Genomic DNA, 27,822 nt, shown 5'->3' on the forward strand with positions numbered 1-27,822 from the left:
ATTCTATGGCAACGCATAGAACCATCTGACTAGAGGTTTTTAAACTTGGCAAACTGATTCTAGGCTGCCTCAAGGATCTTGTCACCAAATTTCAACTCACCACCTCAAACTCTCTAGCGCCACCAACAGGTCAAAGTTGCAGGTACATTTCTGCTTGTTACTTTTGAACCATACGTCTGATCATCAAAATCTTAGTATCGCTGGAATGCTTGTGTCACAGCGACTCCAACGCGCCCTGTCTCGTCATATTCCACCCAGTAGATTTTCCGCCATTTTGAATTATGTGAAAATCAATTAAAATGCTTCTCCTCCCTCAATTTTTGAACAATTTCTCCCAAGCTTGGTAGATGGCAACTGGGGACTAATCTGCACAAGAATCTTACCCGGTAATTAGAATTTCCTAAGCGTTTGGCTGTGGCAGCCAATCAAATTTGGCTTGCAGATGCAAAACAGGAAGTGTGCTCATTTCTCGGCCACCCTTTGGCCTATCTTAACGAAACTTGGTGGCTTTATGCAGCACCCCTCCCCAAAGGGCAACAAAAAATTTGGAACAAATTGGCTGCTAGGGGGCGCTATAACTAGGAAAAATGTCTTTTGGCTCATATCTCATGATGCGTTTTGGGTAGAAACAAAATTCCACTATCTCTGGAATCCATGGGTCAAGACGAATGCATCGCACCCTATGCCGTCATATTCTGACTTGAGGATTTTCCGCCATTTTGAATTTTGTTAAAATCAAAGAAATTCGATGGCAACCCATAGAACCGTATGACTAGAGGTTTTCAAATTTGGCAGACTGATTCTAGGCACCCTCAAGGGTCTTGTGACCAAATTTCAACTCACCACCTCAAACTCTCTAGCGCCACCAACAGGTCAAATTCGCAGGTACATTTCTGGTTGTTACTTTTGAACCATACGTCTGATCGTCAAAAGCTTAGTATCTCTGGAATGCTTGGGTCAAAATGAATCCAACGCGCCCTGTTTCGTCATATTGCACCTGGTAGATTTTCCGCCATTTTGAATTATGTGAAAATCAATTAAAATGCTACTCCTCCCTCAGTTTTTGACCATTTTCTCCCAAATTTGGTCCATAGCAACGGTGGAGGAAACTGCACAAGAATCTTACACGGATTTTCGAATTTCATAAGCGTTTGGCTGTGGCAGCCAATCAAATTTGGCTGCACAGACGCGAAAGAGGATGTGTGCTCACGTCTCGGCCGCCCTTTGGCAGATCTTAACGAAACTTGGTGGCATTATGACAGACACCACCAGAAAGGTCCCCAAAAAACGTGGACCAACTTGGCCGCTAGGGGGCGCTATAACTAGCAAAAATGAATTTTGGCTCATATCTCATGATGCGTTTGGGCTAAAAACAAAATTCCACGATCTCTGGAATCCTTGGTTCAAGCCGAATCCATCGCACCCTATCACGTCATATTCAGCCTTGAGGATTTTCCGCCATTTTGAATTTTGTTAAAATCAATGAAATTCTATGGCAACCCATAGAACCGTCAGACGAGAGGTTGAGAAATTTGGCACACTGATTCTAGGCTCGCTCAAGGTTCTTGTCAGCAAATTTCAACTCACCGCCTCAAACTCTCTAGCGCCATCAACAGGACAAAGTTGGAAGTACATTTCTGCTTGTTACTTTTGAACCGTACGGCTGATTGTCAAAATCTTAGTATTGCTGGAATCCATCGGTCAAACCGAATCCAACCTATCCTATCTCGTCATATTGCACCTGGTAGATTTTCCGCCATTTTGAAATTTGTTAAAATCATGTAAATTGCTACTCCTCCCTCAATTTTTGACCAAATTTGCCCAGACTTGGTTGATAGCATCATTGCACCAAGCCGCACAAAATTTATCCTCAGTCTTTTGAAATTTTTAAACTGTTTGGCCGCAGCAGCCAATGAAACTCAGCTGCGAAGATGTCAAACAGGATGTGAGCTCATATCTCGGCAGCCCTTTGACATTTCTTAACCAACCTTGGTGGGATTATGCCCCACCCCTCCGCAAGCTCTCCTACCAAATTTGGTGCACATTGGCCATTAGGGGGCGCTATAACTATACAAAATATATTTTGGCTCATATGTCATTGAGCTCATATGTCAGCAGTCTTCTAGCACACACACACACACACACACACACACACACATACACACCAAGTACACTTGAAGTAATTTCAGCCATCACAGTCAATCGAATTTGATGATGAAGCCGCCGAACAACAAATGACCTTGTATCTCAGTCAAACGATGGTATATCGACATGAAACTTCTTGTGTGTGCTCGTGACCATCTGTCTGGCCCAAATGCATTCTGCGAGCCTGACGACTAGGCTCATAGGCTGCTTGGCCCCCTCATTGCTGCTTGCAGCTATATTTATTATTATTATTCAACGTTCTTCCGCCTCTGCAAGTCTATGGCAGCCCATAGAACCGTCTGGTAAAAAGTTGGGAAATTTTGCACACTGATTCTAGACAGTGTCAACATTACTCTCAGCGAATTTCAGGCCTCTACCTCAAACACTTTAGCGCCACCAACAGGTCAAAGTTGCAGGTACATTTCTGCTTGTAACTTTTGAACCGTTGGTCCGATTTTCAAAAACTTGGTATCCCTGGAGTCCTTGGGTCAAGACGAATCCAACGGACCCCATGACGTCATTTTCCGCCCATATAGTTTTCCCGCCATTTTGAATTTTGTGAAAATCACTTAAAACGCTTCTCCTCCCTCAATTTTTGAACAATTTCTCCCAAACTTGGTAAATCGCAACTTTGGACTAAGCTTCACAGGAAACATACCCGGTTTTTAGAATTGCTTAAGGGTTTGGCCGTGGCAGCCAATCAAATTTGGCTGCGAAGACGCAAAACAGGAAGTGTGCTCATATCTCGGCGACCCTTTGGCGTATCTTAATGAAACTTGGTGCCAATATGCAACACCCCTCCCCAAAGGGCAACAACAAATTTGGAACAAATTGGCTGCTAGGGGGCGCTATAACAAGCAAAAATGTCTTTTGGCTCATATCTCATGATGCGTTTGGGCTAGAAACAAAATTCCACTATGTCAGGAATCTCTGGCTCAAAACGAATCCATCGCACCCTATGACGTCACTTTCTGCCTTGGGGATTTTCCGCCATTTTGAATTTTGTTAAAATCAATGAAATTCTATGGCAACGCATAGAGCCGTCTGATTAGAGGTTTTTAAACTTGGCACACTGATTCTAGGCTGCCTCAAGGATCTTGTCACCAAATTTCAACTCAGCACCTCAAACTCTCTAGCGCCACCAACAGGTCAAAGTCGCGGGTACATTTCTGCTTGTTACTTTTGAACCATACGTCTGATCATCAAAATCTTAGTAGTGCTGGAATGGTTGGGTCAAAAGGAATCCAACGCACCCTGTCTCGTCATATTCCACCCAGGAGATTTTCCGCCATTTTGAATTATGTGAAAATCAATTAAAATGCTTCTCCTCCCTCAATTTTTGACCAATTTCTCCCAAACTTGGTACATGGCAACTGGGGACGAAGCTGCACAAAAATCATACCCGGTTTTTAGAATTTCCTAAGCGTTTGGCCGTGGCAGCCAATCAAAATTGGCTGGCAGATGCAAAACAGGAAGTGTGCTCATTTCTCGGCCAACCTTTGGCGTATCTTAACAAAACTTGGTGGCTTTATGCAACACCCCTCCCCAAAGGGCAGCAAAAAATTTGGAACAAATTGGCTGCTAGGGGGCGCTATAACTAGGAAAAATGTCTTTTGGCTCATATCTCATGATGCGCTTTGGCTAGAAACAAAATTCCACTATGTCAGGAATCCTTGGGTCAAGACGAATCCATTGCACCATATGACGTCATATTCTGACTTGAGGATTTTCCGCCATTTTGAATTTTGTTAAAATCAATGAAATTCTATGGCAACGCATAGAACCGTCTGACTAGAGGCTTTTAAACTTGGCACACTGATTCTAGGCTGCCTCAAGGATCTTCTCACCAAATTTCAACTCAGCACCTCAAACTCTCTAGCGCCACCAACAGGTCAAAGTTGCAGGTACATTTCTGCTTGTTACTTTTGAACCATACGTCTCATCATCAAAATCTTAGTATCCCTCGAATGCTTGGGTCAAAAGGAATCCAACGCGCCCTGTCTCGTCATATTCCACCTAGTAGATTTTCCGCCATTTTGAATTATGTGCAAATCAATTAAAATGCTTCTCCTCCCTCAATTTTTGAACAATTTCTCCCAAACTTGGTAGATGGCAACTGGGGACGAAGCTGCATAAGAATCATACCCGGTTTTCAGACTTTCATAAGCGTTTGGCCGTGGCAGCCAATCAAAATTGGCTGGCAGATGCAAAACAGGAAGTGTGCTCATTTCTCGGCCACCCTTTGGCGTATCTTAAGAAAACTTGGTGGCATTATGCGCCACCCCTCCCGACAGGGCAGCAAAAAATTTGGAACAAATTGGCTGCTAGGGGGCGCTATAACTAGGAAAAATGTCTTTTGGCTCATATCTCATGATGCGTTTTGGCTAGAAACAAAATTCCACAATGTCAGGAATCCTTGGCTCAAGCCGAATCCATTGGACTCTATGACGTCATATTCTGACTTGAGGATTTTCCGACATTTTGAATTTTGTTAACATCAATGAAATTCGATGGCACCCCATAGAACCGTATGACTAGAGGTTTTCAAATTTTGCAGACTGATTCTTGGCTCCCTCAAGGGTCTTGTTACCAAATTTCAACTCAGCACCTCAAACTCTCTAGCGCCACCAACAGGTCAAAGTCGCAGTTTTGGAAGCTTACACACACTCACTCTCTCTCACACACACACACACACACACACACACACACTCACTCTCTCTCACACACACTCTCTCACACACTCTCTCTATCACACACACTCTCACACACACACTCACTCTCTCACACACACACTCACTCTCTCTCACACACACTCACACGCACTCACTCACACACACACACACACACACACACACACACACTCTCTCACTCTCTCACACACACACAGTCACTCTCTCTCTCACTCAAACAGACTCTCTCTCTCTCACACACACACTCTGACACACACACTCTCTCTAACACACACACTCGCTCTCTCTCACACACTCTCTCTCTCTCACACACTCACTCTCTCACACACTCACTCTCTCACACACTCACTCTCTCACACACTCACTCTCTCACACACTCACTCTCTCACACACTCACTCTCTCACACACTCACTCTCTCACACACTCACTCTCTCACACACTCACTCTCTCACACACACACACACACACACACACACACACTCAGTCTCTTACACACACTCTCTCTCACACACACTCTCTCTCACACACACTCTCTCTCTCACACACACTCTCTCTCTCACACACACTCTCACACACACACTCTCACACACACACACTCTCTCTCTCACACACACTCTCTCCCACACACTCTCTCTCCCACACACTCTCTCTCACACACACTCTCTCTCACACACACTCTCTCTCACACACACTCTCTCTCACACACACTCTCTCTCACACACACACTCACTCTCTCTCTCACACACATACACACTCTCACACACACACACTCTCTCTCTCACACACACACACACACACACACACACACACACACACACACACACACACACTCTCTCTCTCTCTCTCTCTCTCTCTCTCTCACACACACTCTCTCTCTCTCACACACACACACACACACACACACACACACTCTCTCTCTCTCTCTCTCTCTCTCTCTCTCTCACACACACTCTCTCTCTCTCACACACACACACACACACACACACACACACACACACACACTCTCTCTCTCACACACACACACTCACACACACACACACTCTCTCATGCACACTCTCTCACACACACGCACACACACACACACACACACACACACACACACACACACACACACACACACACCTAGTACACTTGAAGTAATTTCAGCCATCACAGTCAATCGAATTTGATGGTGAAGCCACCAAACAGCAAATGACCTTGTATCTCAGTCAAACGATGGTATATCGACATGAAACTTCTTGTGGGTGCTCGTGACCATCTGTCTGGCCCAAATGCATTCTGCGAGCCTGACGACTAGGCTCATAGATTGCTTGGCCCCCTCATTGCTGCTTGCAGCTATATTTATTATTATTATTATTATTATTCAGTCCACTTCCGCCTCTGCAAGTCTATGGCAGCCCATAGAACCGTCTGGTAAAAAGTTGTGAAATTTGGCACACTGATTCTAGACACTCTCAACATTCCTCTCAGCAAATTTCAGGCCTCTACCTCAAACCCGTTAGCGCCACCAACAGGTCAAAATCCCAGGTACATTTCTGCTTGTAACTTTTGAACCGTTGGTCTGATTTTCAAAAACTTGGTATCCCTGGAATCCTTGGGCCAAGACGAATCCAACGCACCCCATGATGTCATTTCCGCCCATATATTTTTCCCGCCATTTTGAATTTTGTGAAAATCAATTAAAATGTTTCAACTCCCTCAACTTTTTACCAATTTCTCCCAAACTTGGAAGATAGCATAATTGGACCAACCTGCACAAAAGTTATACCCGGTGATTTGAATTTCACAAGCGTTTGGCCGTGGCAGCCAATCAAATTTGGCTGCGAAGACGCGAAACAGGAAGTGTGCTCATTTCTCGGCGGCCCTTTGGCCGATCTTGACGAAACTTGGTGGGATTATGCGGTACCCCTTCTCAAAGGGCCACAAAAAAGTTGGAACAAATTGGCCGCTAGGGGGCGCTATAACTATGAAAAATGTCTTTTGGCTCATATCTCATGATGCGTTTGGCCTAGAAACAAAATTCCACTATGTCAGGAATTCTTGGCTGAAGACGAATCCATCGCAACCTATGACGTCATATTCTGCCTTGAGGATTTTCCGCCATTTTGAATTTTGTTAAAATCAATGAAATTCTATGGCAACGCATAGAACCATCTGACTAGAGGTTTTTAAACTTGGCACACTGATTCTAGGCTGCCTCAAGGATCATGTCACCAAATTTCAACTCAACACCTCAAACTCTCTAGCGCCACCAACAGGTCAAAATCACAGGTACATTTCTGCTTGTTACTTTTGAACAATACGTCTGATCATCAAATTCTTAGTATCGCTGGGATGCTTGGCTCAAAAGGAATCCAACGCGCCCTGTCTCGTCATATTCTACCCAGGAGATTTTCCGCCATTTTGAATTATGTGAAAATCAATTAAAATGCTTCTCCTCCCTCAATTTTTGAAGAATTTCTCCCAAACTTGGTAGATGGCAACTGGGGACTAAGCTGCATAGAAAACTTACCCGGTTTTTACAATTTCCTAAGCGTTTGGCCGTGGCAGCCAATCAAAATTGGAAGGCAGATGCAAAACAGGAAGTGTGCTCATTTCTCGGCCACCCTTTGGCGTATCTTAACGAAACTTGGTGGCATTATGCACCACGCATCCCCAAAGGGCAGCAAAAAATTTGGAACAAATTGGCTGCTAGGGGGCGCTATAACTGGGAAAAATGTCTTTTGGCTCATATCTCATGATGCGTTTTGGGTAGAAACAAAATTCCATTATCTCTGGAATCCATGCGTCAAGACGAATCCATCGCACCCTATGACGTCATATTCTGCCTTGAGGATTTTCCGCCATTTTGAATTTTGTTAAAATCAATGAAATTCTATGGCAACGCATAGAACCGTCTGACTAGAGGTTTTTAAACTTGGCACACTGATTCTAGGCTGCCTCAAGGATCATGTCACCAAATTTCAACTCAACACCTCAAACTCTCTAGCGCCACCAACAGGTCAAAATCACAGGTACATTTCTGCTTGTTACTTTTGAACAATACGTCTCATCATCAAATTCTTAGTATCGCTGGGATGTTTGGCTCAAAAGGAATCCAACGCGCCCTGTCTCGTCATATTCCACCCAGGAGATTTTCCGCCATTTTGAATTATGTGAAAATCAATTAAAATGCTTCTCCTCCCTCAATTCTGGAACAATTTCTCCCAAACTTGGTAGATGGCACCTGGGGACTAAGCTGCATAAAATACTTACCCGGTTTTTAGAATTTCCTAAGCGTTTGGCCGTGGCAGCCAATCAAATTTGGATGGCAGATGCAAAACAGGAAGTGTGCTCATTTCTCGGCCACCCTTTGGCATATCTTAACGAAAGTTGGTGGCATTATGCAGCACGCCTCCCCAAAGGGCTGCATAAAATTTGGAACAAATTGGCAGCTAGGGGGCGCTATAACTGGGAAAAATGTCTTTTGGCTCATATCTCATGATGCCTTTTGGGTAGTAACAAAATTTCATTATCTCTGGAATCCATGGGTCAAGACGAATCCATCGCACCCTATGACGTCATATTCTGACTTGAGGATTTTCCGCCATTTTGAATTTTGTTAAAATCAATGAAAGTCGATGGCAACGCATAGAACCATCTGACTCGAGGTTTTTAAACTTGGCACACTGATTCTAGGCTGCCTCAAGGATCATGTCACCAAATTTCAACTCAGCACCTCAAACTCTCTAGCGCCACCAACAGGTCAAAGTCGCAGGTACATTTCTGCTTGTTTCTTTTGAAGCATACGTCTGATCATCAGACTCTTAGGACCGCTGGAATGCGTGGGCCAAACCGAATCCAACGTGCCCTGTCTCGTCATATTCCACCCAGTAGATTTTCCGCCATTTTGAATTAAGTGAAAATCACTTGAAATGCTTCTCCTCCCTCAATTTTTGAACAATTTCTCCCAAACTTGGTAGATGGCAACTGACGAAGAAGCTGCACAAGAAACCTACCCGATTTTTAGAATTTCATAAGCGTTTGGCCGTGTCAGCCAATCAAATTTGGATGGCAGATGCAAAACAGGAAGTGTGCTCATTTCTCGGCCACCCTTTGGCCTATCTTAAGAAAACTTGGTGGGATTATGCAGCACCACTCCCCAAAGGGGAGCAAAAAATTTGGAACAAATTGGCTGCTAGGGGGCGCTATAACTGGGAAAAATGTCTTTTGGCTCATATCTCATGATGCGTTTTGGGTAGAAACAAAATTCCACTATCTCTGGAATCCATGGCTCAAGCCGAATCCAACGCACCCTATTACGTCATATTCTGCCTTGGGGATTTTCTGCCATTTTGAATTTTGTTAAAATCAATGATATTCTATGGCAACGCATAGAATCATCTGACTAGAGGTTTTTAAACTTGGCAGACTGATTCAAGGCTGCCTCAAGGATCTTGTCACCAAATTTCAACTCAGCACCTCAAACTCTCTAGCGCCACCAACAGGTCAAAGTCGCAGTTTTGGAAGCTTACACTCACTCACTCTCTCTCTCTCACACACACACACACACACACACACACACACTCACTCACTCACTCTCTCTCACACACACTCTCTCTCTCTCACACACACACTCACTCTCTCACACACACACACTCACTCTCTCACACACACACACACACTCACTCTCTCACACACACACACACACGCACTCACTCACACACACACGCACTCACTCACACACACACGCACACACACACACACACACACACACACACACACTCTCTCTCTCTCACACACACACACACACACACACACTCTCTCTCTCTCTCTCTCTCTCTCTCTCACACACACTCTCTCTCCCACACACTCTCTCTCACACACACTCTCACTCTCTCTCTCCCACACATACACACTCTCACACACACACTCTCTCTCTCTCACACACACGCGCGCACACACACACACACACACACACACACACACTCTCTCTCTCTCTCTCTCTCTCACACACACTCTCTCTCACACACACACACACACACACACACACACACACACACTCTCTCTCTCTCACACACACACACACACACACACACACACACTCTCTCTCTCTCACACACACACACACACACACACACACACACACACACTCTCTCTCTCACACACACACACACACACACACACTCTCTCTCTCACACACACACACACACGCACACACACACACACACACCTAGTACACTTGAAGTAATTTCAGCCATCACAGTCAATCGAATTTGATGGTGAAGCCACCAAACAGCAAATGACCTTGTATCTCAGTCAAACGATGGTATATCGACATGAAACTTCTTGTGGGTGCTCGTGACCATCTGTCTGGCCCAAATGCATTCTGCGAGCCTGACGACTAGGCTCATAGACTGCTTGGCCCCCACATTGCTGCTTGCAGCTATATTTATTATTGTTGTTGCCGCTGCTGCTTCTTCCGTGTTGTTTTTGCTTTGATATTCGCGCCAAGGTTTATGCAAATGTAGCAACGTAACTGACGTATGCAGCGACGTAACTGACGTATGCAGCGACGTAACTGACGCGGCTCCGCTTAGCACCGTGAGCTATAGAAAAGCAAACTGGTTCTCAGCTGGCTCGCAAGTTGAACGAGTTGTGAATCAGCACCGGCTCCGAACCAGCCCTGGAACTGATTTGGTGGAAAAGGGGTATGAGTTACATGGAGTCAACAGGAAATGGGCCATTTTCAAAAAAAAAAAAAAAAAAAATGTACCCATTACGGTAAAGAAGTCGTCTTCACTTATTTTTCAGTTTCTCATCAGAACAGAGGGGTTTAATTGAAAAATGATTCACATAACTGCATAGACAATAAAAACCTCTCTACATTTTCATACTGAAGTTTTTATCTTATTTAATAAGAAAAATAAGAGTGATTTATGTTATAATTTTTCTTTACCGTTACCAATGCAAAAACTAATTATTCATAAATATATCTTACATTCTTGAACTTACTCAGGAGTAAATTTTATTTTTCAGAAAAATAACTAATTAGGTGTTTAAACAAAAGTATTGAGTACATTATCTGATTTGGTTTTTTTTTTTATAAATTCAAAAAATATTGTTGTGTTACTTTAGTTTACCGTTACCCAAAAACATTTTTGAAAATAATTAGTTCCTAGTGCTTGCTAAAGAGGGAGCTGTTCGACATCCTGAAGTGCCAGGATGTTGGGACTCCATTTTGATTTTTTTTGAGGCAGTGGAGGCTGAAAGGTGAGCAAAACATTTCATTAATTACTCATGTCACACAAATATACTTTCTTTACCGTGATGCACATATCTTATAGAGGATTTCGACGTGACGTCACAGGTGACGTGATGCCCCGGTGTCCGCCATTTTGAAGGTCAAGCTAGCTAATGTCAACAACAGTAGCTAGTATGTTACTGTAGCAATGTTTACGTTCAGTCATTTGGATGACTGTTAAAACCTTTCAGTCTCAAGTTTTTCCTTTACTGTATTTACTAGTTTACTGAGCTAGCGCACTAGCTCGGGCAGGCTGGGAGCGATCGCGCTAGCTCGGGCAGGCTGGGAGCGATCGCGCTAGCTCGGGCAGGCTGGGAGCGATCGCGCTAGCTCGGGCAGGCTGGGAGCGATCGCGCTAGCTCGGGCAGGCTGGGAGCGATCGCGCTAGCTCGGGCAGGCTGGGAGCGATCGCGCTAGCTCGGGCAGGCTGGGAGCGAGCGCGCTAGCTCGGGCAGGCTGGGAGCGAGCGCGCTAGCTCGGGCAGGCTGGGAGCGAGCGCGCTAGCTCGGGCAGGCTGGGAGCGAGCGCGCTAGCTCGGGCAGGCTGGGAGCAGGGGTGATAGCGTTCCGGCGCCGCGCCGGATTTCCGGCGTACCGTGGCTGGGGAAAAAAAAAAAAATCTAGTTCGCCCATTGTCCTGTGTCATTCTGAGATGCGCAGATAGACAGTAAAGGGAATTCGCATGATATGGAACTAGTGGGAAAAAAGTGCCGTCACGGCACAAATTAGACCCGTCTAATTCGTGCCGTGCCGGCACTTTTTTCCCACTAGTTCCATATCATGCGAATTCCCTTTACTGTCTATCTGCGCATCTCAGAATGACACAGGACAATGGGCGAACTAGATTTTTTTTTTTTTCCCCAGCCACTGTACGCCGGAAATCCGGCGCGGCGCCGGAACGCTATCACCCCTGTGGGAGCGAGCGCGCTAGCTCGGGCAGGCTGGGAGCGAGCGCGCTAGCTCGGGCAGGCTGGGAGCGAGCGCGCTAGCTCGGGCAGGCTGGGAGCGAGCGCGCTAGCTCGGGCAGGCTGGGAGCGAGCGCGCTAGCTCGGGCAGGCTGGGAGCGAGCGCGCTCGCTCCCAGCCTGCCCGAGCAAGCGCGCTCGCTCCCAGCCTGCCCGAGCGCGCTAGCTCAGTAAACTAGTAAATACAGTAAAGGAAAAACTTGAGACTGAAAGGTTTTAACAGTCATCCAAATGACTGAACGTAAACATTGCTACAGTAACATACTAGCTACTGTTGTTGACATTAGCTAGTGCTAACAGCTAGCTGCTAGTGCACTGCTACAACTACACCGACCCTAATAATACAGTTCTTGGTCATTGCCTGGTAACAGCAAATTTATAACGGGCCATGTCTCAACAGACTAAGAAGTTATTTCAATGACATTTAATAACATTTTGTTTATCCTGAGGACCGAAAGTAAATGAAAATGTGAACAAACCTTAGCTGTAATAAGATGGCGACCACCGGCTCCAGGGACGACCCACTGATGTAGGCATGTTACCCAGCCTGGTTTTTAACGACATAGGTATACAGATCATGTGGGCCGAAGTCAGGTAAAGATGAGGGCTTGGTGTACTTCCGTACGTCAGTGAACAATCCTGGTGGAAGCAGGTAAACATCGTTCTCCAAGCCTGCTAACCTCAATTTTTGCAAATACCTCTCCCTCTGCTCGCCCTGTAAATGCCCTACGTCGCTGGATAGTGAAGGTGTTTTCTGCATCTCGCTCCTTTTTCTTTTATGTTTTTTCCCTGGTATTTCCCACACGCCTGACTGCAGGTCAGGAAGATCACCCGCGCTGCAGCGCTGCAAAGCCAGAAAAAGATAGCCTGGTAACATGTACGGATCACGTACACCAGCATCATTGATTTTCTGGTGATATCGCTTCTTACTCGCGTCATCTAGGCCGGATAAAATACTCGACAATGAGACTTCGTCATGATCAACAGTGTATCGCTACCGGTAGTCGCCATATTTGTGACCATCAAAATGGCGCCGGCTACTTGTTGACATGGCAACGGTCACGTGGGTCGAAAACCTCTATAGACATCAGTGATCAAATAGAAACTATTTGTAGTTGTTGATTAAGTTTGAGTGATGAAATATGAGCAATTATTTGAAAGCATAACTGTCATGCTGTGTTGTAAGAGAATGAGACACCTCTTTACCTTTGCCATTCCTAGTAACGGTAAAGAAACTTTGGTAATGGTAAAGAGAAAATCATGCATAAATGTCTGTTTTTCTCTAGATTTCCGGGCCAAATAGGCAAATAGAATTGAATTTAAAATATTTTAAGTCATTGTGTACCAGATGAAATACAATAAAAGCTTTTTTGGTATGGTAACGGTAAAGAAAGCCACAGTTTCAGAAAAATTAAAATTTTTTATAAAAATGATAGGAATCTAGCTTTGCTGATTAGTAGGACTTGATTTTAATCGATCGGCAATCTTTTTGTACATTTATAGAAAGAGTGACAATTTTTTTTTCATTTCTTTACCGTAACTGGTACAATTTTTTGAAAATGGCCCAAATCTTTTGGTGGAGAGGGTGGAGACCTCGACTGGCTCTCGTAGCCTGCAGGGAATCAGCCGTCAGACATTCTGTCGCATGTCCCAGACCCGGTGAAATGTAACTGAATTGTCTTGGCCAGCCCCAAGGGTCCCATCTGCATCTGCCTGCACTCACTCTGATCTATAAGTCCAACTGTCTCATTGCTCAGGAGTGTGCTCCCATCACCCAATCAAGCATCCAGCCAGAGCAGGTCATGATATTTTTAACCATATTAACATGCCATTGCTGTGTATTATGCCTGATGTCAGGACTCTCATTTCTGCGAGCCTACCACACAGACTTAATACTTGTGTTATTTTTAGACATTGACACCTGTTGCCTACACTTATTTAGGTGACATTGGGCATACCTAACAACCTGTGTTTTCTCTCCCTCCCCCCAAAATCTGTCCCTCTGAGTTACATGTCGGTCCTGGGATCGAGATGCTGAACCTCTTCTGCTCCTCGGACCTGCCTGATCCATCCTGGTGCCCTGTGTCTGGTTGGAGTCTCATCGCATTGCTCCTGTGGAGGACGGCCCCATGAAGACAGTTGAAAGTCACACTTGGAGGACGCTCTGGACACTTACAGTAATGCTTTTATGGCTGAGGACTACAGTTGACTTGCTAACTTTAGGACTGCAGTTGTCATGAAAAGTTTTGCACTCAAGTTTCCATCAATGAAGAGTTACATCATCAACAAAACTGTCTTCATGTTAAAACTTAATATTATAGTCATGTTGTCTGTTGTTGCCCAAATGAGGATGGGTTCCCTTTTGCGTCTGGTTCCTCTCAAGGTTTCTTCCTCATATCGTCTGAGGGAGTTTTTCCTTGCCACCTTTACCACAGGCTTGCGGAGTTGTTAAGACCAACAACAATAGCAAGACCGCGAAAGGTTGCCATTTTTAAGCAACGAGAAGCAGCAGCTGTACAAACGCGAAGTCATCCATTATTGTTGTTGCTGCTTCTTCTTCTTCTCCGTGTTGTTGTTGCTTCGATATTCGCGCCAAGGTTTATGCAAACGCAGCGACATAACTGACGTATACAGCAACATAACTGACGTGGCTCCCCTTAGCACCCCGAGCTATGGAAAAGCAAACTGGTTCTCAGCTGGCTCGCAAGTTGAACGAGTTGTGAACCAGCACCAGCCCCGAACCAGCCCTGGAACTGATTTGGTGGAAAAGGGGTATAAGGCAGGGCTCTACATTAACTTTTGAAACCACTTGTCCTGTCGGGCAAGTTGAAAGGAAATTTACTTGTGCGAATGTGAAGTTGGCTTGTCCGAAGAAAAATTTGAGAAAAAAAAAAAAAAACACAAACTATTTGTAATAAACTAATTTCACCAGAATTACTTTAACACAATCTATTCACTGCAGAAAAAAATTGGACTCCATCAGTCATTAATTTATTTATGAGAAATTGAAAACCAGAAAATTAAAATTATACAGTATATTTTCATTTTTAAATTATTAACTTTGAATATATATCTTCCACTGATTAATTGTTGTTGTCTAAATATTCATTTTGGCTCCTGTATGGTTGCGATGAAAGTTGCGGTGTTTTTTAGGTTTTTGTTGCGATTACATTGCGGGACGAAGTGAAAGTTGCGAGAAATTGTTGCGATTTTCTTTTTGTGATTAAAATTGAGTGATATGTTAAATATTATTACTGAAAAACTATTGATTAAAAAAACAAAGACACTGAGAAATGGTCCTATAAACAACTTTACCAATATAAAAGATTACTAGGACTACAAAAATGCAGAAAAATAGGCTTTACTTATCCAAATGCACCTGTTGGTTCAAAAGTTAAAGTGCATAGAACCTCACAGCACAACATGAAGTTACCTTAAAATATAATATAAATGCCTCAGCTTTCATGTAAGAAAAAAAACTATTAATACCAGTACTGTGTGCAGGCAGTCTCTCCTGAAGACTAAATTAAACAATAATTATAAACTAATAAAATAAATGGCTCAGGCTTCATAGAAGAAAAAAAACAATTTGAACAGAATCTCACAGTATGACGCTGAAGCTGCCTAAACAATGGAAAATAAAATACCATTTTGGCAAAAATGTTGGCATCCATTAACTTCTTGTATTAAGTAAAAAAAAAAAATAATGTAAAGTGCACACAGTCCTTCACTGTAAACATAACACACTTTCAGTAACAGAATTTAAGCCTATATAAACACTGACTCACACATGCTGCTTCTCTTGAACGGAAACACGGAAGTAAGGCGGAAGGTAGTTTGTCGACGTCACCTCAAGACGACGCCAACGATTGGTCAAATTTGCAGGAAAGTTGCGGTGATTGGATATAATTGCAACACCACCCTGAATTCACGGGGATTCATTGAATTTGCGTTGAAGTTGCAAATCGCAACATCGCGAAATCCTGGAGGGTCTGGTAAACGACCATTTACTTTTCAGCTCAAAATACACGAAGCGGTATTGGCCGGTTTCGCGAGCAGAATATTGCGCATGCTCACATCGCTCTTTCCGAAGAGAAACATCTGGCGATTCATCAAAACAATATGTCGAGTGAGATGCTTCGGAAATCGTGTGAATAAACTGATAAATTTGATATGTAACCCGAATATCGGCGTATTTTGGCACTTGTCCAATTGGACAAGTAACTGAGACGATGAACTTGTCCGACATAAAGGATCACTTGTCCTGGACAAGCGGACAACTGTTAATGTCGAGCCCTGTATAAGGGGAGTAAAACATTCTAATTCCTGATATAATAGTTATATTGTTAACTACAGGGCTACTTAAATTGCCTGACCTTCAATTAGTAGTTAGAATTTTTTTTGTCGGATATTTTCAATTTTGTCGTTGAAAAAATTCATGAAGTCGTTGCTGCTACATACTGCAGGTGTGCATGCGTCTATAGTGGACTTATTCCTGGTTAATTTTGCTACAGTATTAAATAGGAATCTAGGATTATTTTTGTTATCTTCTATTAGGGAGGGGAGATATGTTGATCTCGCAGCACTCAGAGCTTTTCTATACTTCAGGAAGCTCTCCTCCCACGCTAATTTGAACGCTACCAATTTTGTTTGACGCCATTTACATTCCAGTTTTCGAGTAGTCTGTTTTAAAGTGCGAGTGTCATCGTTATACCAGGGTGCTAATTAAGTCATATATTTAAAATCTGTATTTTTCTGTCAAGCTGGTTTGTGATAATGCCTATTGTTAAAAGGATTATACAAATAAAGTCAATTTATTGGACAATAAACTGCACTGAATGCACAACCTCCTCGGCAGAGGTAATAATGTTGGCCAAACTCTCCACATGAACTCAGCTAAATCATGATCAGTTATGACGCGATTAGGATTACCCTCAGTCAACAATCTACACTTCTTACAGATGCAACTTTTTCTTTTTTTTTTTTTTGGTTTTGTGAACAGAAGACAGCATGGCGGATGAAGAATCGCAGCGAGCAGACCAACCTCCTGAAAGAAGCATCAGAGCAGTGGAGACACAAATCACTCCTGGGCACTTTAAAGGCGTCACGCAGTGGCGATAAAAGTCGCATTATTCTGCACCAGAATGCTTTTGAGATTCGAAATAAATTGACCGTCGATTTTTCAAAAGCTTCCCGCGGTTGTAATCGGTCCTTATTTGATCATGCCCATCATTTGAAATTTTCCGCGTTCGCAGCGCCCCCTCTCGGTCAATGGAACAGCTGCGTGACGTCATACCAGTAACCACTCGGTGCAGTTGCAATGACGGACACACCAGAAAATAGGAGCGATGCTGAGGAAATTAGCTTTGATTTTACCGATACAGAAGAAAATGGCCCACAAGTAGAGATTTTGACAGCTGAATGTCCTGGTGGTATCCAGCCTTACAGATTTGAACCTGAGCGCTCATCTTCAGAAGAAAATGAGGACAGTTCTGACGACGACAGAAACAAAGACGAGAATGAAGACCGGCGACTTGAAGACTTGTTTTGGTTGGTTTCTCTGACTAAATCACTAGTTATGTGTATTTTTAAAGACCATTTTCACTTGAATTAGAATGCTGTGTGATTAATCTATGATTATGTATAATACTGATAGCTGTAGGGGGTGAAAGTATAGCTAGAAAGATTGAATTCTAGCAACTTGACAGCTTGCGATCTCGCGAAATGCAGTGGGCCTTCTGATACGGTAGACCCCTTGATATTCCAGTTTTCATCATTTTCCTTTTATTGCGGTTGATTTTAACTTGATATTCAGTATGTTATAGGCTGGGAGTATTGAGCTTTGTATTGTATTGTTTAGTAAACATACAATCGTCAGTAATAAGTGATAATTATTAGTTAAAGGCAGCTCTGTGGCATAAATCTTTCAATTAATCTTCTGTCATCCATTTGCTAAAATTATGTGCCACATGTGTTATCAAGACAACACTTCATGTGGCAAAGAAAGATATGACAAATACATAAATGTATGAAAATCATTTTGTACAATTAATGATTGATACATAGAAACACTTAAAACGTGTGTGGCAGCGGGGGCGTGGTCAAGCGCCGGTCTGTGACAGGAGGGCGGAGCCAGGGAAGGTGAGTGGCAGAATCATTACACCTGACGGTAATTAACCTGTGTTTTGTGTGTTTTCCCAGTAACCGCGCCCTATTTAAGGAGGCAGAGCAGAGAAGAGCTCATCCCGGGACAAGAACACAATGTGTGTGTTTCGCTATCAGATTAAAACTGGCGGTTATACTGAAAAGTCTGGTAATAAAAAGCCTATTTGCATCCGAAGCGTTGTCCTGCCGTCCTCTGTGCTCCACCCACACTTCAGAGAGCTCTACAGTGGTGCCAAAACCCGGGACAAGGTGGAGCACCAACCTCGCAGCCCCATGGAATCCTCCCCATGGAAGCCCCCTCCTGACGGGAGAGGCGCAGCTGGCCGCGCTATAACTCCCCGCCGGCTGGCCTACGCGGACCTTCGCCGGGCCGTCCTCCAGCGCGCGGAAGCGCTGGCGCTGTTGTTCTGGCGTGCGCCCCACGCGCTGGAGGACGGCCCGGCGAAGGTCCGCGTAGGCCGGCGGTCGGTGGGGAGTTATAGCGCGGCCAGCTGCGCCTCTCCCGTCAGGAGGGGGAGGAGGCGCGCCACGCGCTGCTCCATCGGCCACCCCGAGGCTTCGGCGACCTGCTCGAACAATGTGAGAAACGCCTCGAGGTCGTCCTGCGGGCCCGCGGCCGGGGCGCTGGTGGACCTCGCCGACGCGAGGAGATGCCGGAACGCCTCGTGATCTTCCTGCTGGGCCAGCACCAGGGCTTCGAAGCGCCGCTCTTGCTCCTTTTGGAACATGACGAGCGCCTGGTGCTGGCTTTGCTGAGCCGTGGCGAGGGCGTGGACCAGGTCAGCGAACGGGGAGGATTCCATGGGGCTGCGAGGTTGGTGCTCCACCTTGTCCCGGGTTTTGGCACCACTGTAGAGCTCTCTGAAGTGTGGGTGGAGCACAGAGGACGGCAGGACAACGCTTCGGATGCAAATAGGCTTTTTATTGCCAGACTTTTCAGTATAACCGCCAGTTTTAATCTGATAGCAAAACACACACACTGTGTTCTTGTCCCGGGATGAGCTCTTCTCTGCTCTCCCTCTGCCTCCTTAAATAGGGCGCGGTGACTGGGAAAACACACACAACACAGGTTAATTACCGTCAGGTGTAATGATTCTGCCACTCACCTTCCCTGGCTCCGCCCTCCTGTCACAAACCTGCGCTTGACCACGCCCCCGCTGCCACAATGTGTTTTTAAAAAAATAATTTTTTTCTATCAATACCTAGCCATGACCTTGAAATCAGATCCATTGATAACAACAGTCACAAATAGTGTTCAGTGTTCGTTGTTACAGCCAAACACAATACACCGATTAGGCATTTTGTATCACAGAATATTAATACATCATTTCATAGTGTTTTGAGTGTTCAAAACTATCCACAAAATCCGCAATGTAAACAACTCTGGTAAACGCACGCTATAGAGAAAACATGGGGACAGGCCAGCATCACCCAAGGGAGGTTACTGGTATGACGTCACACATAAGTTGACCTAGTTAACGGCTGGCTGCCTAAATTTGGCTGTGCGCGTCAACTTTAAATGCTTGTAGCGGGCGCATCGTGACACTGAGATCGCGGGAAACCGAGGGGCTTGAATAACCCACCAAACCCGACATTTTGACACATGATATAGCCTGATTGCTGAAATTACCGCAGGACGCCTTTAAGAATAAAACCAGCGCGGAAACAGAACACAGAGCTTTGCGAGTTGGGCTTTTAGCCTTGAGTTAAAGTAAGAAGTTTCGTTGCTGCCAGAGCTCATCGTTAGACAGAGTTCTCTCTCTCTCTCCAGGGATCAGAGGCTTAGAGCTCAACACCATACGATTCTTCCAGTAACAAGATTTCTCGGTTGGGGAAACCATGCCTAAAACAGTCCCCTATGATTTCATCCATCTTCATTTTCAATGTGTAAAGCTTTCTGCTTAATACACTGCAGAGGGGGTGAGGCTGCCTGATTGGCTTTAAAATATTAAACATAAAATAAAATAAAAAGAGGGGAAAAAGCCTGTGAGGAATCAAGTCGGAATTTTGAGAAATAAAAGTTGGAATGGCGAGGAAGTTGCAATTTAGAAAAAAAAAATAATGTGATGGAAATAGCTTTAAGTGAAGATTATTTAAATACTTTAAACATACAACTAAACAGGTTAGCCAAACTACAGCTCTCTCCTGAGTGGATAAGTAGTGCACTACCGAGAGTGCACACGGCATTATTTCATACTGAACGGAGTTCACCAAAACAGGAAAGTGGAGCTGGATTAGGGATTCGACCACACACCTTCAGTTTAACTTACCTCAGGGTTTTAAATCCTCAGAGCCAGACACAATAACGCGCTTTTATTTTTATAAACCGAGGGGCTGATGCGGTTCATGGAAGCAGCGGGTTTTTCCTTTTTCCCTCTTCTTTTTCTTCTCCAGTGTTTTCTGTCGGTTGGAGAAGCAGCTACTGGACGCGTTAGCGCCACCACCTGGACTGGAGTGGAGCTTCAGGGTGGAGGACGCCTTTCCCAACCAAACCCTCACACATTTCTCATCTCATCTCATTATCTCTAGCCGCTTTATCCTTCTACAGGGTCGCAGGCAAGCTGGAGCCTATCCCAGCTGACTACGGGCGAAAGGCGGGGTACACCCTGGACAAGTCGCCAGGTCATCACAGGGCTGACACATAGACACAGACAACCATTCACACTCACATTCACACTTACGGTCAATTTAGAGTCACCAGTTAACCTAACCTGCATGTCTTTGGACTGTGGGGGAAACCGGAGCACCCGGAGGAAACCCACGCGGACACGGGGAGAACATGCAAACTCCACACAGAAAGGCCCTCGCCGGCCCCGGGGCTCGAACCCAGGACCTTCTTGCTGTGAGGCGACAGCGCTAACCACTACACTACTGTGCCGCCCCCTCACACATTTCTACAAATAACAATTATAATGTCATTTTAAAAAGTGTAATGTTTCATGCCTGGACCCATTTGGTTGTTCTGAACATGTCTGTGCTGGGGGTGTTTTTTCTGCTAGAAGCTAAAATTCTCTGGGGCTGTTTGCTTCCAGTGGAACTGATGCATAGCACAACATGGGCGGAATAATAAAGAAGACTCCTCTGAGGCACATAAAGCCAGCAGACTGCATCTATTTGAACTGCTGCTCATGCAGCATAACACACCTACTGTCTACCCACCGGTGTAGAGAGGTGTGGAGTGGAATGAAGACCATCGCTGGTTACAAGCCAACCAGCAATGAAGGAGAGGATGGCAATGTGGAAATGGCAAATGAGCTGAATCTTTATTTCAACAGATTTGATGGCGTGACCCCAACCCACCACCACCACTCTTCTGCGGGATGGCTACAACCACACACTTCACATTCTCGCCCCTCCCCCGCATCTTCTTGCCCAACCTCATCTCCATTTCAGGATCTCGGTCGCACCTCCTCAACAGACCCCTGGCTGAGTACCCCGACCCCAGAAACATCTTCATCCCTCCGCACCGATCGTCAGCGAGGAGCAAGTGAGAAGACAGCTGAAGAGACTCCATGCAGGAAAATCAGCAGGCCCAGATGGTGTTAGCCCCTGTATAACTGTACAAGCCTGATGATGTTTTAGGTCATATTTATGCAGAAATATAGAGAATTCTAAAGGGTTCACAAACTTTCAAGCACCACTGTATCTCTCCTTTTATGAAAAATGTCTTGGCCTATTTCTTTGAACAATAACAAAGCATCAGTGGTCTTCATGGTTTGTTTTGTTTTATTAAACTTTCAAAAAGTAAAATAAGAAACAAAATTATGGTGGGGGTCACACAACAGACCTGGGCCCCAATTAAAGAATGCCCTATAAAGAAACATAAAATAAAATTAATATAACTTAACATACTATATATATGAGGGTGGCGGCACGGTGGTGTAGTGGTTAGCGCTGTCGCCTCACAGCAAGAAGGTCTGGGTTCGAGCCCCGTGGCCGGCGAGGGCCTTTCTGTGCAGAGTTTGCATGTTGTGTCCGTGTGGGTTTCCTCCGGGTGCTCCGGTTTCCCCCACAGTCCAAAGACATGCAGGTTAGGCTAACTGGTGACTCTAAATTGACTGTAGGTGTGAATGGTTGTCTGTGTCTATGTGTCAGCCCTGTGATGACCTGGCGACTTGTCCAGGGTGTACCCCACCTTTTGCCCATAGTCAGCTGGGATAGGCTCCAGCTTGCCTGTGACCCTGTAGAAGGATAAAGCGGCTAGAAATAATGAGATGAGATATATGAGGGTAAGTGAAGAAGTTCTAAGACAGATGCTATAATTTGAAAAGAATTCAAAAAAGGAATACAAAGAAGGAATTCTCCGATGGAAACATCGCTTGCAGAAGAAGACTTAAATGGAGAATATGTAGAGAAATAGCTTTATTTTCATAAATAAAGATTTTTTTCATTTGTCTTAGAACTTTTTGACTTACCCTCGTGTGTGTGTACACATATAAATAAAACTCATACAGTGGATATAAAAAGTGTACACACCCCATTAAATGATAGGTTTTTCTGATGTAATAAAAAATGAAACCATGATAAATAATTTTAAAACGTTTCCCACCTATAACCTCACCTATGTGACCTATAACCTGTACCTGTATAACCTGTATTGAAAAACAGACAAATCGGTTACTGAGAAAAGCATAAAAAATAAAAAACACACAATAAGCTGGTTGCATAAGTGTCGTAGTAGGCAGCCGTCGATCCCAGAGGACCATGAGAGTGTGCCCTAGGAACACTTTCAGTTGTCCAGTGCAGGAATGGCAGTCTCTTCCACACTTTGCACAGCAGAACTGTGTAGCAGCACTGACAGCTGTAGGACAAGATTTGCGTGCAGCTCTTTTCTCATCAGCTCTCTGCATGAGACTCTCCTCAAAAACTGACAGACCTTTTGTCATTGCCAGTTTCCAGGCACACCTGTCTGCTGCAAGCATCTGCCAGGAGTTCATGTCAATGGTGAGAGCTTTGAGGTCATGTTTTCAAGTGTCCTTGTAGCAAAGCTGAGGACAGCTGACTGGTCTGTGACCAGATGCCAGCTCTCTGTAGAGGAGGTCCTTAGGGATACATCCATCTGGCCAGTGGCGATCCTAGAGTGATTTACTCCCCGGGCAAAACCCCCTGCTGGCGCCGCCTCCCCCCCCCGCCCGTCTTGTTTTTTTTCGGGGGGGTTTTTGGAGGGGACCTTTTTTTTTGGAGCTGCCCCGCGTTGGGCTCTGTATTACCCAACAGAATGTTAACAGCTTTACATGGTCGTTTAGACATTTCTCGTCGTGTGTTGTACGTCGCGGACACGGCCCGTTATAAATTTGCTGTTACCAGAATGGCAATGATCAAGTTGTAATGTATTACTTAAGACTCTGTGTCATAGTAGTGTAGTACTATTGTAGTAAAGTCTTTTTGATGACTAGTACAATGTTCCGCTGGCGGGATTGTGCATATTATGGGGCTACGACAAGCACACACACTGATGACGTCACCTGCGCAACTTTGGTATTGGGCTTCCCCATCCAAAATGTTCACACCCCCCCATCCATCTTGTTTTTTTGGGGGGGACCTTTTTTTTTGGGACCGTTTTTTTTTTTCGTGCCCGCGCTCATGCCACCCCCCCGCGATGCCGCCCCGGGCAGCTGCCCGGTCGGACCGCCCCCAGGACCGCCCCTGCATCTGGCATGCTGGAGATGTGTCCTAGCCAGCACATGTGTCTCTGCTTCAGCAAGGCAAACATGGAGGTGATGTTGGCCCTCTGGAGCATTATGTTGTTGGGGACCTTGTCTCTCCAAGTGATTCCCAGGATATGCCTCAGGTAGTGCATGTGGAACAAATTGAGTCTTTGCTCCTGCCTTGGTTTCAGGGTCCAAGATTCGCTGCCATAGAGCAGTATGTTCAGTACACAGGCCCTGTACACTTGGATCTTGATGTGCTCCATGAGCTTGTTGTTGGTCCAGACTCTCTTGGACAGTCTGGCAAAGGTTGATGCAGCCTTTCCAATGCGTCTGTTGATCTGGCTGTCCAAGGACAGATTGTTAGAGATTAAAGAGCCCAGGTAAACAAACTTATTGCCTGTTTCCAGCTCCTGGTCAGCAATTGTGATGGAGGGAAGCTGATCAACACCTTGTCCCATCACTTGAGTCTTCTTTAAGCTAATGGTGAGGCCAAATTCATTGCAGGCAACAGCATAGACCCCTTCGCATGTTTGTAAACAAACCAACCGTTGCCAGGATGCGCACGCAGCCTGGACCCAGAAACAATGGCGCTGCCCATAGAACGGCATTATGAGCTGTCAGATTATGCCAAACAATTGTCGTTACAAGATCGAGAATGCTACATAAATAAGTTAACTCTAACAAGTGGACATCGCCTACCAGATCCGCATTTAATTAAAGAGTGGACGGACGATGTTAGTAAGTTCCCTGGTATACAATAGTCAGATATATACTCGTACCTTATTGACAAGACTTCAGTGTACACCCACGAAAAACTTCATGCCTACAAGTCTTTAGACGCATATGATTATGTTATGTGCGGGCATGTACAACTTGATTAACAATGGGATATTCATATTCATTTTGTTTTAATCAAATTATGCCAGTGATGTGATGGCAATGTGGCTTTAGCTACAACAGCAAATACCAACACTAAACAGCAATTTGCATGAGGTAATGGCATGAAAGGAATGATAGTGTAAAGAGTGCAGCTAAGAGAAATCAGAGCTGCGTAAAAAGCGAGAGGCAGAGACCAGAAATGAAACTGAATGGGGCGGGAGCTAGGTTAGAGCAGTCAACGTAAGTTGGCATTTAGAGTGAGGGCACACAATTTTACCTTTCCATCTTTGCTTTAAAATTGTGATTTTCGGCATACACAAATAATGATGGCACAAAATCTGGACTGCTTGAGTCAAGCGAGACCTCTCCTACAAATAAAACTGCATGCAAAGCTAAGTTAACATGCTAACAATATTCATTACATTGTGTAACTATGACCCAGCTAATCAGACAAATGTTACCAAAGTATTTTGCTACATCAATAAACGAAGACTAGAAAGAATAAAAATGAAAGATTTAATAAATAGCCTGATCTTACCTGTGATGAAGTGGGCGCTGCAAACCCGTGCATTTTTGATGGTGCTTTCATCCCAGTCTACACGTTTGATGGCTTGTAGCCATAGACGTCGGTGATTTTTTTGGAATGGGTGAGATCCTGCTGGAATTCTGAACATTTTAACCCCATCACTGCTACGATTCTGACACCCAACAACACAACAACTAGGCATTTCTGAGTCTTTTTTGGGTCCAGGCTGCGCACGCAATTTCCGCTTACGTATGAATGACGTTTACTGCGAAGGGGTCTATAGGACGACATGGCAGACTGGAGCTCCTCTTGTGAGTGGGTTGCAACTGCTGCATCATCAGCAAAGAGAAAGTCTCTGATGCATTTCTACTGCACCTTTGTCTTTGCTCTCAGTCTAGACAGTCTGAAAAGGTTCCCGTCTGATCTTCTCCACAAATAGATCCCTTCTGTCACTGTTCTGAAGGTGTATTACAGCATGACGGCAAAGAAGATTCCGAACAGCATGGGAGCTAGAACGCATCCCTGCTTCACTCCACTGAGTATGTTGAAGGATTCAGAGATGGAGCCATCATACACAACGGCTATTTTCATATCATCATGAAATGATTTGATGATGGTGAGCAATGTTGCAGGACATCTAATCTTTCTCAGGATTTCAAAGAGTCCTCTTCTGCTCACAAGGTCAAATGCCTTGGTAAGGCCAATGAAGGCAATGTATAATGGTTTCCCCTGCTCTCTGCATTTATCTTGCAGTTGCCTGACAGAAAAGATCATGTCAGTAGTAAACCTCTCAGCACAAAAGCCACACTGGGACTTTGGGTCGGCTCTGTCAGCAACGACCTGAAGTCTCTTCAGGATGACACATGCAAACAGCTTCCCAACAATGCTGAGCAGTGGGATGCCACAGTAGTTATTGCAGTCACGCCTTTGTTTTTGTAAAGGGTGACGATATTGGCATCTCACGTCCTGTGGGACTGCTCCTTCCCTCCAGTACTGACAGAAAAGCTCATGCAGTTCATGGATGAAAGGACCTTTGGCACATTTGAGGATATCTGGTGGTATGCTGTCCTTTCCTAGAGCTTTGCCAGCAGCAAGTGCATCTAGTGCTTCTTCAAGTTCTTTCAGAATTGGCTCAGCATCAAGTCCATCCAAAGTGGGCAGAGGTTCATTGGCGTTGACTTTGGGGGGGGGCAGCCTTGTTCTGCAGTGGACTAAGGGCTTGCTTGATTCCATCATACATCCCTCTGTGCTCCATGGTATATCTAATGCCGTGGAAATTTTTTTGTGCCCTTCTCTTGACTGATACCTTTCAACAATGAGATCCCTTTGATGTTTTGTAAGCTCTCTGCGAACCATGGCTTTTGCTGGAGGATGCAACTGTGTAAATATCAGGAAAAATCCTACTATGACAGCTGAACTTTATGTGGGGTTAGTCAGAGTCATTTTAATTGATGGCAGGTGTGTACCCAAAAAGACTGAATGCTGTAATTAAATCAAAAGGTGCTTCAACAAAGTATTAGTTTAAGGGTGTGCACACTTATGCAACCAGCTTATTGTAGATTTTTTATTTTTTTATAGTTTTTCCCCCTTAACAGATTTGCTTGTTTTTACCTGAATTGTACAGGTTATAGGTCACATTAAAGGTGGGAAAAGTTTTGAAATTATCATGGTCTCATTTTTTTTACATCAGAAAAACCTATCATTTTAACAGGGTGTGTACACTTTTTATATCCACTATACACTGCTTATGTAGATGCTACTGCCTAATAACACTGGTTAGGAGTACATTATACCCTGAATTCTAACTACCAACATTTTCTCCCCATAAATGCATATAACACATAGCAAACATAAAAAAACTACTTGAACTTAACCTTACATCCCAGAAATTATTACATACACATGATTTATTGTGCCACATGTGCAAGCTGAGAATGAGCTCCAACAAGTTATCTTTGCAATGTCTCCAGGATGCTGCTGATGCACCTAACAGTGTACAAAGAAGAAGAAACCTTTATTTGTCACATGTACACTTCAAGCACAGTGAAATTCATCCTCTGCATTTAACCCATCTGAAGCAGTGAACACATGCACACACACCCAGAGCAGTGGGCAGCCAAACTACAGTGCCTGGGAAGCAGTCAGGGGTTAGGTACCTTGCTCAAGGGCACTTCAGCCCAAGGCCACCCCAACTTAACCTAACTGCATGTCCTTGGACTGTGGGGGAAACCAGAGCACCCAGAGGAAACCCACGCAGAGAACATGCAAACTCCACACAGAAAGGCCCCCACCAGCAACTGGGCTCGAACCCAGAACCTTCTTGCTGTGAGGCAACAGTGCTAACCACTACACCACCATGCCGCCCGTGCCGTGGTAGACAAGGTGATGAAGATTTACCTGTGATGGAACCAAGATGGCTCAGTCAGTGAACCTACTGATGTAGGGATTGTGATGGAGGGTATCACTGTCCTCAGCAGTCTTGGGGATCTTAGTAGAGCCTGCTGCTATCTGTTGGGACT

The 27,822-nt window shown here is 44.7% G+C and overlaps 1 protein-coding gene and 1 pseudogene across 1 annotated transcript in view; one reads left to right on the plus strand and one right to left on the minus strand.

The window, feature by feature from the left end:
* The window catches only part of LOC132866986 (zinc finger protein 431-like), a 138,385-nt pseudogene extending 117,757 nt beyond the window's left edge, over positions 1-20,628 (minus strand).
* LOC132867784 (histone H3-like) overlaps positions 1-27,822 on the plus strand; it is a 1,068,851-nt gene that overhangs the window by 733,460 nt on the left and 307,569 nt on the right. The window lies entirely within an intron of this gene.

The sequence above is a fragment of the Neoarius graeffei genome, chromosome 19, assembly GCF_027579695.1.
Source record: "Neoarius graeffei isolate fNeoGra1 chromosome 19, fNeoGra1.pri, whole genome shotgun sequence".
Classification (NCBI taxonomy): Eukaryota; Metazoa; Chordata; class Actinopteri; order Siluriformes; family Ariidae; genus Neoarius; species Neoarius graeffei.